Below are 14,884 nucleotides of genomic sequence, written 5' to 3' on the forward strand. Positions count from 1 at the left end.
CTGCATGGGAAGAGCAAATATACAAGGAGACATTGGAGGATCGGAGTTGCTCTAGGAAGATGGGCCTAAAAAAAAAAAAAAAAAATAGCAACGCAAGATATGCCATTATCATAAAGAGCTGCTTCTCCGCTTTGTCCTCCTGAAGAATTAGGGCTAGAAAAATATAGTTTGCTGCTGCTAATCTTTTGTAGTGCCCTGCCCATGCAGAACATGCTCTGCCGGCCCCTCTTACTAGCCACACCCCTGAATAAAATTCCAGATCTTAAAAAGTTCAACGCTATGAACTTTAATCTACTGGAATTTCTAGCAACTAAGTAGATTCATTTCATTTCAGGCTAAGTTCAGATCTAAAAACAATCCCATGCTTGCGGTATGCATTGAAAAACCGTAATGTAGGGGATGGAATTAATTAATTTTAATGTAATGAATGTAGTTGTGTCTGTTTAAAATTAGAGGACAAAAATCATATAAAAAAAAAATATATATTGCTGACAACCCCATTATATTCAATGGGGTCATTTGTGCTCCATTTGTAAGTACCAAATGGCAACTGCAATGGAGGCTCAGATACAGTGTGAACCTAGCCAAAAAACTTCATGGCCTGGCTTAAAGACTGGCTTCTTTGGAAGTCTATGAAGCTTGTCTCCTGCGGCAAGACTGTATGGACATACAGACCCCAACTAATCGAAACTTTCAATGTGTCTCTGACATCATATAAATATCAGAGTCAAGCAGGATAGGCTAGTAGATTGTAGATTCTAGGGTAACGATCCCAGTAGATGGCACTGTAATACACAGTCTTGACAAAGACCAACTCGAGTCTGATCATCGACATCTGAATACCGGTGGCTGAAGTAGTTAGATGGAACCCTAGAAAACAAACTTCTTTAGCCATCGGTATTGAAATGCAGAATGATCGGCATCGAGCATACACGAGCTGCGCTCATCTCTAGTCGAAAAACTTCACTGACTTGGATTTACAAAGATTTGAAGATTTCACTTTATTGGATGTTGTTGGACGTTCTTCTCTCATGTCTGTCATTTGCAAAAACTTTTGACACTTCACAGATTATTAGGTCAGACAAGTTGCCTAATCATAAGCCGATGTATGTTACCTCCTCTTCTGTATAGCGATGTCAGCACTTTCGAGGGCTTAAAAAAAGTTGATTCCCTTTAACCTGCAAAACCGAGACTTTTGCAGAATCCCATAGAAGTCAGAGAAATGTTGCGCTACGATCTCATAACTGTATCACTTCCCACTAATCACTGTAAAGCGCTGCTGTTGCACGTGTATTGTGGAGCGTTGGGGCCCTTACGAGAGAGACCCTCTTCGACTCAATACATTCCAAAGAAAACAGAAATGCCTTTGAATATCTCTAGTTAAAAGTAACACACACCGCAACAGTGCCGTAATATCTGGCGTCCTATATGGAGACTCCTCTAAGGGTTGGTGGCAGCTTTTCGACATCTAGAGACACGCACGGGATGGTGGCGCCTGTTACTTTGCACATGATGATAACACCCAGGCTATGATGTGGCCCTGTCTACGTTAACCTCCATTACCCACTGGAAGCCAGCTGTTTGGAACACTATCATAACTTCCCCCGGCTGGAGCATTACATCATAAACAGCTTCCCAGATGCAGCCAGGGAAATTTAGCAGAGGCCTCTTTGTAATGGAATTAAAGAGTCTCAGTGGTAATCCTTTAACCCTTCAATTCCCATTGCTCTGGTGGGTTACGCCTGCAAAATACGGGACCATTTTTTCCCCTATTACACTTGCTCAATACATATGTACATCTGCTATTTTTTTTTTCCCCCCAAAGGATTCCTGTTCTATTGCAGTTGGCGGAATGAATACTACTATTTGCACACTAAAGGTGACATGGGTCAGGAACCCACAAAGATATCGAAGGACAAGTATAGAAGGGTAAGCGTATGAGATGCTTATTTATATAGGGTAGCATATGGATTACGCGTAACATCGGAGATACAGAATGCCTACAGGCAACCGCGACAGTTGTGAGAGCCGAGTCTTGGCTCCAAGCGGTCATTCTCGTTCACTAATATTGAGGTTAGTTAAATTTATTATCCATTACAAAATATACATTTTAGTTCCGGGAACTGTAGGTATCTAACTAGCCATCAAATATGACAGCACAAGTCTACGGTAAACCAAAAGTGTTAGGCGCCTAGTCTTCATCTGGCTCTCCAGCAGGGGTCACTACTGGTCTAATGTACTGAGCCCTAAGTTGTTTTGGAAAGTAGACAAGTTTTAAAAGAAAAGATTTCTGCTGAAAACCCCTTACATTTTCAAACAACTGGTTTCAGAAAGTTATATAGATTTGTAATTTATTCCTATTTAAAAATCTCATACTTTTCAGCTGCTGTATGTCCTGCAGGTAGCGGTGTATTCTTTCCAGTCTGACACAGTGCTCTGCTGACATCTCTGTCAGAGACAGGAACTGTCCAAAGCAGCAACAAATGCCCATAGAAAACCTCTACTGCTCTGGACAGTTCCTGATGTAGACAGAGGTGGCAGCAGAGAGCACTGTGTCAGACTGGAAAGAATACACTACTTCCTGCAGGACATGCAGCAGCTAATAAGTACTGAAAGACTTGAAATTTTTTAAATAGAAGTAAATTACAAGTCTATATATTTTGTACTACTTTTACTCCATCCACTTTAATGTGGGTTTTTATGTTGCTTTAGTTTCAACAAACAATTTCTATCCTGTCTATTTCTATTGAGAACAGCTATTCCCAATACATACACAAGAACTCTGCCGTAGAGGTTGGCTTAACCGATAAGAACACCTTTATATCAGTGTTTTCTTATTTAAATTATTTGTATGAATTATAGGTTTTACAAAAGTTTTGAAATGGTATGACTAATGCTGCGTTTACACAGAACGATTATCGGGGGATTTTACACGATAACAATCGAATTCGAACGATAATCGTACGTGTAAACGCAACGAACTATCAAACAACGAGCAAGAAACCGTTCATTTTGATCTATCAACAGGTTCTTAAATCGTCGTTCGCAAAAAAATTCGCAGATCGTCCCGTGTAAACAGTCGTTCACCTATTTTACCTATGTGCGAGATAGCGATCGCAAAACGAATTTTCTGTACGATATATCGTTCCATCTAAATGCTGATCGTTATAAAAAAAAAATCGTCACTTCGAAATAGTTAATCGTACGATCGAGGGAATTATCGCTCCATGTAAACCCGGCATAACTGTAGCTCAATACAATATAAAAAAAGACAAAAAAATAGGATTAACTTACTATATAAAAGAAAAAAAAAGACAAAAAAAAAAAAAAAAAAGTCAAACAAACTTGCATGTAAGTGTCCCTAAAATAAACCGATAATCTGCATAGAATGCAACGTAGCAAAAGAAAAAAAAAGAACAAAAACAAACAATACGAGCCGACCAGGGAAGCGGAACAGTTAAATGCCCAGAACAGACAAATGTTACTACATATAGCTCAAACCAATTAGGTAAGCAGTGAAGTGAAGAGGGAACAGGCAGGTCGGGGCTGTGGAGGTATTTATACCAGTCCGGAAACCACTGGCTATAAAAGGTAAGAAGCCAGCAATCTTGACACACAGGCCACACAGGAACCAGCCAAAGGAAAAAGAAAGGTAAAGATAAATTTCCTGGACACTATACAGCACCTACTATGAGGAATCACAGTCAAGGTTTACAACTTGGCATCTGGCCAGCGCTCGCTTCACAGGCGCAAAAGGCAATGCAGGAACTGGAGTTTACCATTCTCCTCCAGCGACCATGTCGGCCACTAAAAGGGAATATTTCATAGTGTGCTCATCAGCACATACCCATAGAGCGTTCGAGTATTTCAGCTAACCTGAGTGGAAATGAAGAGCAAGAGGCCGAAAATATTTTTAGTTTGTGGTTTTTTTATTGGCCAGAAACCACAATAAAAGGAATTAGAGATGAGCGCAACTCGAGCGTGCTTGAGTTTGGCATTTGATTACTGATGGTTGAAAAAGTTGGATGCAGCCCTAGGAAGTTTCATAGGCTGTATCCATGTTTTTCAGGATACCCTAGGGCTTCATCAAACTTATTCAGCTACCGGTATTTGGACACATGCTCGAGTTGCGCTCATCTATAGTGAACTAAGGTTGAAATCTTGTACAGAATTTTTTTTCACATGATCCATTGCAATCACTAAACTAAAAGGTCTATGAATGGCCACCCCCAAAGCATACGTCGATGTAACACGTCAGGAAATCGATTTACAAAATGATGTTACAGGTCAGGGCTGCCAGACTGTCCCGAAAGATGTGCTTCATGGCTGGTGTTTCCTATTAGTTGTAAGGTATGGTGTGAATTAGGAGTCTGGATGCTGTCACTGTCTAGGTATTTACGGGGTCCATAGCAAAGTCTGTTTGTACAGATACAGTATCCATGACCAAAGCGTCATCAACTACAAATGAAGAGTGTTAAAGAGGGCATCATCTCCCTTTATGGGAGGCTGTGTTCACACATTTGCAGTTTTTGGTTACTTTTGTTTCCCCAGAATTAGAGCTTAGTGGATTATGTGGGTTCTAAAATTTTTCTTAATGTCAAAGTCAAATGGCAATTACCAGGCTTTATCAGAACAGTTATGGTAAGAAAAACAGATGTCATTAAGCCTAGTAATGGTGATCACATGACAAAGTCCAGACAGTCAAGGTTCTGTTGGTTTTCTAAGGCAAAGATCACATTGTAGGGCTAGACGTTAGAGATGAATGTGGAGGATACGGGCAAAATGTGCTGAGGAACATGGAAGACACTCCATGCAGATGGGCTAGTGAGACGGCATTGATGACCAAACATATCAGAAATAAGGATTGGTCTTTGGAGAGTTGATCACAGCCTAGACCTACTGGGGAGGAGAACAGAAAGATTATATTTCTTCTCATTGGTCCCAGTCCTGGATGAGCGGTATATTGGTGGTTTTCAAGCGTTCCCAAAAGAAATAGAAAATTTGAGAAAAATGAGAACTTAGTTGAGCTATCACTTTAAGAAATGACTAATATACTAACAATAGTGTAAGGGCTTAAAACCTGCAGAGGGAAGTCCACCTAGCTGTCTCGTAAACAGGAAGGTAGTTCTGAAGTACAGTAATGACTGAATACAATACAGTAGATGTCGCTTAGCAAGAGAGCGAAGAAACAGAAGAAAAAAAAAACGAAACAAGGCAAAACAGTTTTACAAAAATGACCACATCAAGTGAATACAGCGGTCAGACAAGAGTCATTGTTATCTCCAGATCACAGAATATCTCACCGATTTTGCAGGAAATGTCACCTAGGTCTTAAATGATCAGATATGCAAGGGTTCATTTGCACAAAAAGACTGTAAAGTTTCACAAAGTTCTAAAAAACTAAAGGTGAGGCACCTCTCTCTTTAAAGGGGTTGCCCAGGCTTAGAAAAACATGGCCGTTTTCTGCCAGAGACAGCACCACTCTTGTCTACAGATCCCGCGTAGCATTACTTCTCATAGCTAACTTTTTTTTTTTATTGGGATAACCCCTTTAAGCATTTTCCTTCTTTTAAACTTCAGGCCGTAAACACATCAGGTTTACCAGGCAGAAATAAATACTATCAGATACAGCTAACAAGTTTATTTTTATAGTCAGTGTGTGGGAGTATGAAACCCTGGCTGAAACTTTCCAAAGTCATATGTGATGTCTAGGTTACACGAGGAATGGGACAAGCTGGTTTATTTCAGCCTCATCTGCGTTATGCAGGGAGATCCATGTGATGTTCCTTTAATAGGGTTTTGCAAGCTACAAAAAAAAAAAAAAAAAAAACAAAAAACACACACATGGCCGCCTTTCTTCAGAAACAGCACTTCTCCTGTCCTCAGTCTGGGTGTGGTTTAGCAGCACCGTTCCATTGAAGTGAATGGATCTGCATTGTAATACATAAACCCGAGGAAAATGTGAAAATCCTTCTTAGTTGGGCATACATTCATGTGGCCCTACCACTTGGGCAACCATAAAACAACCCTTAATGAATAGATAAAAATGAACTTACTAAACTAGAAAACCTCTAAATAATATTAGCCCAAGGAATGGGAGCTCTCGATATTCTATCTGCTAACAAGCAGATGCTCAATGTTGTCTGGCACCCCTCACATATACCGTTCTTTCAGGTTGATGCGGTCTTCAGACTTTGTCCAGGAGAGTCATTTTTGGAAAAATTTCTTCAGAACTGGTCAATAACATTTAGAGGGCATTCACGCGTTCCCTGCACGATCTGTAAATACAGACTATGTGCTATAGAACGGAGTTTGGAACTCCCGGCATCATCATTTATAGTGATGCCAGGAGCTAAGAAACTGTTCAAGGGCCCTATTGCACCAAATTATAGTGCAAATTATGGTTATATCATTCAAATTAAAAAAATAATCGCTTTGTGTAAATGCGGTCAACAATCAAAAGACCAATGAGAAATCGTTCATCGTTCGTTGGGTGCCGACAGCAAAATCATCATTAATCGTTCGCTGTAATTCTGCATTTGTTCACTAATTGTTCAAAGTAATTCCGCATCGTTCCTTCATTCGCTGCGATCAGATGGAGTAAACGATTGTAGTAACTTAAGACTATTGTTCTGTGCAACGTGATGAACGATTGCAGGTTAACGATAAACAATCTCGTCTAATAGGACCCTTAATCTTCACTCTACTGTGCTGACACAGGGTGCGCGTACAATCGCACAAAAATTTGAAAAAAGTTTCAGCGCTCCTGGCATCAATGAATGATGATGTCGGAAGTCTCGAATCCCGGTTTGTAGCACACGGACCATACAGAACATGTGAATGCCCCCTGGGCTGGTTTTGGAGTAAAGTGGCCCTTGCCATCACTCTACTGGTGTGTGCCAACGCCCATCATAATCAAATATATCCTCTGTGGTTGGCATTATACAACATTCTCCTGGTGCTATTTACAACCATATGGGGATGGGAAAAATCTTGAGGGTTAAAAAAGAAAAAGTTGACAAAACAGAAGTGCGTTATCACTGTGTGATCCCCTGTATGTGCTAAAGAAACCACTTAGCACGGGCCGACACAGCTGTACGCGGCGCTCATACAGACTCCATTAAACACCGCAGTATAATACCTCCCGTACCACGTAGTCACAATTGTATGTTCGATGCAGAATATAATGATCCCTTTTTTTCTAAGCCCTTCCAGAATGACTCCGTTAATAATAGTAAGAGCCGTTCTTGTGTTATCCAATCCTGACGGCAAACCTCAACATCCACGCTTTAAAAATCTTTTCATGCATTCAACGACATGAATGAGACACGACGAAAAAATATATAAAAGCAGAGCCAGGGGTATAAACGGTCCTCAACATAAAGGGTTACATTTTTGGGCTTGAAAAACAGAAATACAAAAAGTTGCCAGCAAGTTTTGTCTGAAAAACCTGTGAAAACTGCCACGTTGCGTGTTACCTACGCTGGGAGTAGTTATCACTTCCCTTGCACACACGATCCTAATGCAACAAAGCGTTACGTAGCGGCCATTGAAGCCAGATGGGCATTTGGAAGGACTTACGTGTTCATGCATATTACGTTCTCTCAAAGAGTTTTATGTGGAGTTGGCTCTATAGTTCATTTATATAGATATTTTTGTGATATGTCTAAGTTCAGCCACCGGTAATTAAAATGCTGAGTGTACAGGTTCAGACTAACCCGCGCGCGCTTGAGGTTCCCTTAAATCTACTTATGACCATAAGGCATGTGTTGTCCAAAGGCACCGATTACAGCTGGACTAGTCGATCATCTAATGTATATATGGTGGGCTCCCGACTCTCCTCTGACAGAGTATATTGACTGTTCTCCGGGAGTCTAGAGTAGCTTAAAGACCCTTTTCACATATCGAATTCAGAACACAAACACCTGGCTGAGCCAAGCATTTGTGCAAATGGAGAATTCAGGAACAGCAGCTGCTGACCGAGTTGGCTTTAAAGTGTTTGTGTCACTTTAAAAAGAAACGAAAAACTTTTTGGCACAGACGTGATTGGTGATAAGACCTCGGAGAAGCATGGGACTCAGTGCTTTACTCTTCAACTTGATGCAGAAATCTGGTTCTGTAGTCTATGAAACCCAACTCTTGGGATAAGAGGAATAGAGTAGCTACTCGCGGAATGAACACCTAGACCTCAACCAATCAAAAAGTTTTGACACGTCTTCGGGAGCCCCGAAGCAAGCAGGAGCGGGGACCTAGTGATGTATAGGCTCCAGCGGCCGGGGGGTTAATGGGGAGGGCTGCGGACAAACTCGCAGCGGGATGTACACCGTGCTGCAAGTTTGTCTGCCATTGAAAGCATAGGGAAGGGATCCGCAGCGAGAAACTTGCTGCGAATCCAGCAAGTGTGTTTTTACCCTCAAAGTGTCACGGTCGTTAAAACTTTCAAAATGTAAATCAACAGTAGATGTAATATGAAGCAAGTTTGCCATTTAAGTTTGTTATTTATTTATTTTTAGTTATGAGAAACACGGCACTTCCTGTTTTCTAGCTCTTTTTTTCCCCTCAAAGAGTCAGAAAACCAGAAGTCCTATGTATCCCAGGCCATCTGAGCGCTCACAGAGAAGGCAGTCATGTGATTGATGGACAACACATTAAGCCGTGACTCTCTGTACTGGCCGGAATTACTGTGTTTAGTCTGTTTTTTTTCATCCAGCACAAGTCAGAAAATCTGCCTTCAGGAGACTGGACCTGGATTTCTGGTAAGTTCAGCTTTGTTTTACAGCATTACAACAAAATAAATAATGAATGTATATTGTAAACTTAATTTATATCACATCTACACTGTGTCAGACTGAGAAGAATACACCACTTCCTGCAGGACATACAGCAGCTAATAAGTATGAGAAGACTGGAGATTTTTTTAATAGACGTAAATTATAAATCTATACAACCACCTGATTTGAAAGAAAAAGATTTCTGCCGGAGTACCCCTTTAATATAAAAAGGAAATCCTTGACCTTACAGTGAGAGACGCATCAAATCCTATCCGCACCTGTCTGGAGGCGCTAGATGTAAGGAGTCTGTGCCAATCTACGGCTGTTTATTACAGCAATGTCCCAGTTCACATTGGTTTGGGAAAAATCAATCACTTAAGCAAATACAATATGATGGTTATTTAGCGTAAGGCTGTAATGTGACAGCTGCCATGGAGATCACAGCTCTGGAAACTGTGCCAAGGATGTCACCTTCCATACAATCCCAGAGAGTGACACCCAATATGAGGTCAGCCCATTATTATATTCATATTACATCCATTGTAGCATCAGCTAATGAACTACAAGCTGCTAAGATGATCGGTAATTAAGTCGTGCAGATTTGATGGGCTTCATACATGGCGGTTTTCTGGAAAAGAAGGCACTTTTGTTGTTTGTTTTTTTTATAAAAAAAAAAAAAAAAAAAAACACTGCAGCCAGATGTTAGCTAGATGTTCACATGCATTTATTCCTTTGAGGATTTGAGCCATTTGGTCATAGTCACTGCATCGGCAGCAAAAAATCCATAGCAGGTTAAGGTGCTGACTGTTCAATGATTTATAAGTTAAATACTGTAAGACTAGAAATAGATTTATCAGCTGCTGTATGTCCTGCAAGAAGTGGTATATTCTTTCCAATCTGACAGTGCTCTCTGCTGCCACCTCTGTCCATGACAGGGACTGTTCAGAGCAGTAGCCAATCCCCATAGAAAACCTCTCCTGCTCTGGACAGTTCCTGACAGACAGAGGTGGCAGCAGAGAGCACTGTGTCAGACTGGAAAGAACACATAGGGGGGACATTTGTCAAGCTTTTGCAGAAATTTGCGGAAAGTGCCCATTTGCAAACATTTTATTTGCAAAATTGCAGTTTTGCGGAAAAAATATTCGCAAATGGGCACTTTCTGCCCGGTACGCCAGGGGGGCGGGGACTCTAGAGTCCGCACTATTCAGCTTTAGATTCGCTAAAAAATACACAAGAAACCTACTCCAGCTCTCAGCTGGCGTAGGCTTCCCGTCATGCGCACCGGCACGCAGGGGATTTATGTAGAGGCAGTCCACCTCTACATAAATCTCCATAGTGCCGGAGCTGCGGGGACATTTCTAAGTCCGGCGCAGAAATAGTATTTAAAAGCAGTTACAAAAATTCCTTGAAGAGGTAAAAAAATAAAAAATTTTATGGGCCCTTACAGAAACTTTTTTTTTTTTTTTTTTAAACAGATCAGTCACACGACCAGGCCTCCATTTGTGTAGCTCAAAAAATATGATATAAAATGACTACACAGCAGTCACTGAATAATAGACTGCTCACTTGGTGGCTGATCGCTGGCTCTTATACACTTGTTCATTGGCAATGAGTGTTCCCGCTGATAATCTGCCCATTTAAAAAGAACCTTAAGGGTGCGTTCACACCTACCGGATCCGCAGCGGAATTTCATGCTGCGAGTTTGCAGCGAAATCAGCTGCGGATCCTGTACTGTGAAACTCAATGGGTCCATACACGCAGCGGATCTGCTGCCTGCATGGGACCTGGCCCCTTTAACCCCTGCGCCGCCGCCGGCCACAGCTTACAGCCCCAGCCCCCTTAAACCCCCGCACGCCTGATCGCCACCCCGGCCCCCCCGCACGCCCGATATCACAGCCCCCGGCCCCGAGCATACATCACCTGCTCGGGCCGTGGCCGGGCCGAGCATCACACAGCCACGGCCCGAGCAGGTGATGTATGCTCGGGGCCGGGGCTGCGATCGGGCGTGCGGGGGGCCTGGGCGGCGATAGGGCGTGCGGCGGCGCAGGGGTTAAAGGGGTCGGGTCCCATGCAGGCAGCGTATTATCCGCTGCGTGTATGGGACCCATTGAGCTTCACAGTACAGGATCCGTAGCTGATTTGGCTGCAAACTCGCAGCATGAAAATCCGCTGTCGATCCGGTAGGTGAACGCACCCTAAAGAGGATATCCAGGGTTAGAAAGAAAACACAGGTCCTTCTTGCAACACAGCGCCATCCTGTCCTCAGGTTGTGTATGATATTACAACTTTGCTCCATTCACTTCTATGGAAATGAACAGCAAAAACCACTAAAAGTTGTTGAGTACCCATGGTCTATTATATGGTTTATTCCTTTGGTTATTATTATGTTATAAGACAATGGGAGATGTCCCTGGATTGGGAATTCGGTGTGGAGTCTCTGGCACACAGGGGGTTAATGCAGCCACTCTCGTTGTCACAAATATAGAACCCAAAAAAAAAAAGTTTAGAAGAGAGAAGAAACCTGTTCTCCATCAGAGCCCGCCCAGCACAAGGTTAGGACGGAGCTGTGCAGTTTGTATTGTAGCCACTCACATAGCAACCGAATAAACCCCATCTATTTAATGATTACAATACCCTGTCAGAGCGGCCGCTGCCTCAGAACACCGCTTCCACCAAGTGTTCTCACTGCGGACATCAGAGAGGATCACTGCCATGTACATTCAGGACTGTACTACAAATGCAACTGTGTATATAGCTGGAATATATACATTAACATTGAAAATGCTGCGGTCGCTCTGTCCATAACGTGTTATATATTTTACACATACATACACACACACACGCACGCACAGCTATTGGCATCAACAAAAGTGTCACTGTTTATTTTGTATTCAAGCATCACCCAAATACTAAGGATACATTCACACGTACTTAAAGGGGAACTCTAATAATAAACATACTGCGGAAGCATCTAGCATTGCTTACCTGTCTGATCCAGTTCCGAAACCACCAACAATCCATTTGTATTGGAGGTCTTAGTTCTATGCTCTCTGTTTGCTCAGTGGTACAATCTCCAGAAAGCAATGCTTTCCTTCAAGCTCTCCCACCCTGCCCATTCCCCTCCCACAGCACTTCTGTCAGTTTGCTGCCCAGAGCTGTTGCAGAACATCTCAATTCACAATCAGCACCTGCTGCATGTATTCCCTGTCTGCTCTTTCTATAGCATCATATAGCAGCATGTTATAAATATATGTCCCCACTAAGATATATATGTATACCAGCGATGTAGGCTGTTGAAGTCACTCAGAGAGTGGGGCTAAAGCAACAACTTGCAAAACATTTATAAACCAGTTCCACCTGTATTCTTTTAGCTGAAAATATGGATCAAAAAACAGTTCCATAAGAAAAGGCAGCTCCAGTGAAGCTCTGCTTTAATCGACAGGTCCGTCCTGTTTATGGTTTCCTTACACCGTATCGAGAGGTGTCTGTCAGGGGTCATGTCATAGATAGAATATTTTTGGGGATACAGGGTTTCAAAGCATCTGCTCCGCAACACAATGTGTAAAGTTAAACAATTAAATTCTACCTGCCTGCAGCCAACACTAGGGGGAGCTGAAGCACCTAGTTCTTACTAATTCAACACATAAAATCACAAAATCACAAAAGGCATTAAGTGTCAGTCGTTAAACAGTTTTTCAACAAATTTGGATATACAGGAGATAGATATCTATCATTTATTTTTTTTACATATATATATATATATATATATATTTTTTTTTTTTTTTTACTTTTATATACATATAAAACAAGCCACAGGTGACATTTACCGGTTGCCTGTTGTAAGATCACACTAATGTTTTAAGGAACAATGCTCAACCACCAGGCAGCACCAGATAAGGCCATGAAAGCTACAAGGTGACGCGACTTTCACAAGCCCCCCCTACTCAGGTCAGGGATTTCCTGTAATTTGTGGTTAATACTGTGTTAGTAAGAGGCCACCTGTAGCTCTCGGCGTTGCGAAACAGCAACAAAACATTCAGCAGATGTGGAGCAGTAAGAACAGGCCCAACATATAGGATGACCAGCCCGCCCGTCGGAGCAGAGAAGACCCCCAAAATCTCAAGCCAAAGAATTTCATCACCATAACATTCTGACATGCAATAATGAAAATGGCACAGGGTGGACGAAACAGCTGCAAGAGTTTAACTCCGATACTGAAGAAAACATAGGGAAACATGAGGCCGAGATTGATGACTAAATGAAATGCTCAGTGCATGTGTAACCAAGACCGGTGTGTCAGATCTCTCAGCTGCTGCAGCGGCTTAGGCCGAGGATTTCTCATGTCAGCTCTTATTAAAACGTGAAGGCAGCTAGGGGTAACCTATATGAACGGCTGTTGCCTATTTATGTTAAAGAGAACCCATTACAATGTATACATTGACCTGTCAGCAGACAATGTATTGGGAGGAGGAGCTGACCAGGTTGAGATGACGGTCAGAGGGCAGTTCTGCTGTCAGTCATTGACTCTGCTGCCTTCTGCAGTCTCTTTGTGACTAATGGAGTGAGCTGCTCCAATCACTTTAAAGGACAAGGGACCCTCGCTCTAATTTGGTGGGATTCCAAAGGACTCCTGAACAACAAGTTATGATATCTAGATAACAATGACTTGGATTGCAATCCATGGCAAATGCAGTGTCCCACTGCGCTAAACTTAGGCGTGGTAGAAGCGCGATACCCATATAGAAATAACCAAGCGCCGGCGCTTTATACCCAGGTCACATAATGGATACAGGTTTACATTCACAAAGTGAATCAAAGTGTTCTGCGAGCTTTCAATCTTTTGCCAAGGGCATCTAGATGGATTGGAACAATGATCAATCGGAAGAGAAATTAATAGGAACTTTATTAAGATGTATGCTTTAGAAGTCACTTTACCCTGCGTATGTCAGAATGTCAGCCGAGAAATATCCATATCGCCTGCCAAGAAAAATGAAACTCAATCAGAGCAAAAACCAAAAGGCATAAAAATGTACAGGTGCGGCCTTAAAGGGAGTTTCTCAGAGGTTTTCTTAAAGGGGTAGACCCATGTGGAGTAGAGATGAGCATGCTCGAGTTCGATCTCTTGCCATTTGATTAACGGTGGCTAAACAAGTTGGATGCAGCCCTAAGGAGTCCTGAAAAACATGGATACAGCCGCAGGCCACATCCATGTTTTCCAGGACTCCCTAGAGCTGCATCCAACTTCAGTCACCAGTAATCAAATGCCAAGCGATCAAACTTGAGCATGCTCCAGCTGTGCTCATCTCTAGTTATGACCCACAACCATAAGTCAATTCTGGACAGGTTCCACATTCACTTTTATCAGACATTGTTCACATCTGTGTCATTGGTTCCATCAGGCACCTCAATGCCAGAATCCTGGACAGAAGATACGATGACCCACCCAGGGGCTGATTAACTTTACCATAGGCCCCGGGCTGTTCAGTAGGCCTGGGCCCCCCCACTATACTGTAACTATGGCAGCACTAGCATGGTGTTCATAGATCCGGCAGCGCTGTGTCTAACGGCCGAGGCTTACATTTGTATATGCATTTGGCTGGCACACCCTCTCCGTTCTTCCTCCCCACCCTCCTCATCATTAGGAATGCTCCAGGCAGATTTCTTCCTATTCCCCACCTGTGTGTATAATGAACATGGGCTGGATTGTTAATACCTGTGCAATGCTCAAACAGCAGTAAATGTTCCTGGATCATTCCTAATGATGAGGAGGGTGGGGAGGAAGGACAGAGAGGGTGTGCCAGCCTAATGCATATACAAATGTAAGCCCCGGCCGTTAGACACAGCGCTGTAGGATTAAAAGTTGTTTTTAGGACAATAACTGCATCCCCTGCCGAACGGACCCCAGGACAGATCTTGGATTAAAACTAGCTATCCGAAGGTACAAGTGGTTTGGGGGTGGCAGATTGTGGGTACAGAGTCGCTTTAATTTACAGGAATAACCCTTTTAAAGACTAAGAGGTCCGTAGAGCACCACAGGCATGGTGCGCACAATGCAGCAAAAGTTATTGAACACGACATGATGATCTTCGACTATGCAACCTTGGTCATGGCAA

The 14,884-nt window shown here is 42.5% G+C and overlaps 1 protein-coding gene across 3 annotated transcripts in view; it reads right to left on the reverse strand.

Moving 5' to 3' along the window:
• ZEB1 (zinc finger E-box binding homeobox 1) overlaps nucleotides 1-14,884 on the reverse strand; it is a 91,993-nt gene that overhangs the window by 37,665 nt on the left and 39,444 nt on the right. The window contains exon 1 of one of the 3 annotated variants that reach the window (XM_069958991.1): nucleotides 11,757-11,816. The exons of the other annotated variants lie outside the window; for them this stretch is intronic. The gene's annotated coding sequence lies outside the window, so the exon portion shown is untranslated. Of the gene's footprint in view, nucleotides 1-11,756; nucleotides 11,817-14,884 lie in introns of those variants that run through there. 3 annotated transcript variants of the gene reach the window in all.

The sequence above is a fragment of the Dendropsophus ebraccatus genome, chromosome 2 (assembly GCF_027789765.1).
Source record: "Dendropsophus ebraccatus isolate aDenEbr1 chromosome 2, aDenEbr1.pat, whole genome shotgun sequence".
NCBI lineage: Eukaryota > Metazoa > Chordata > Amphibia > Anura > Hylidae > Dendropsophus > Dendropsophus ebraccatus.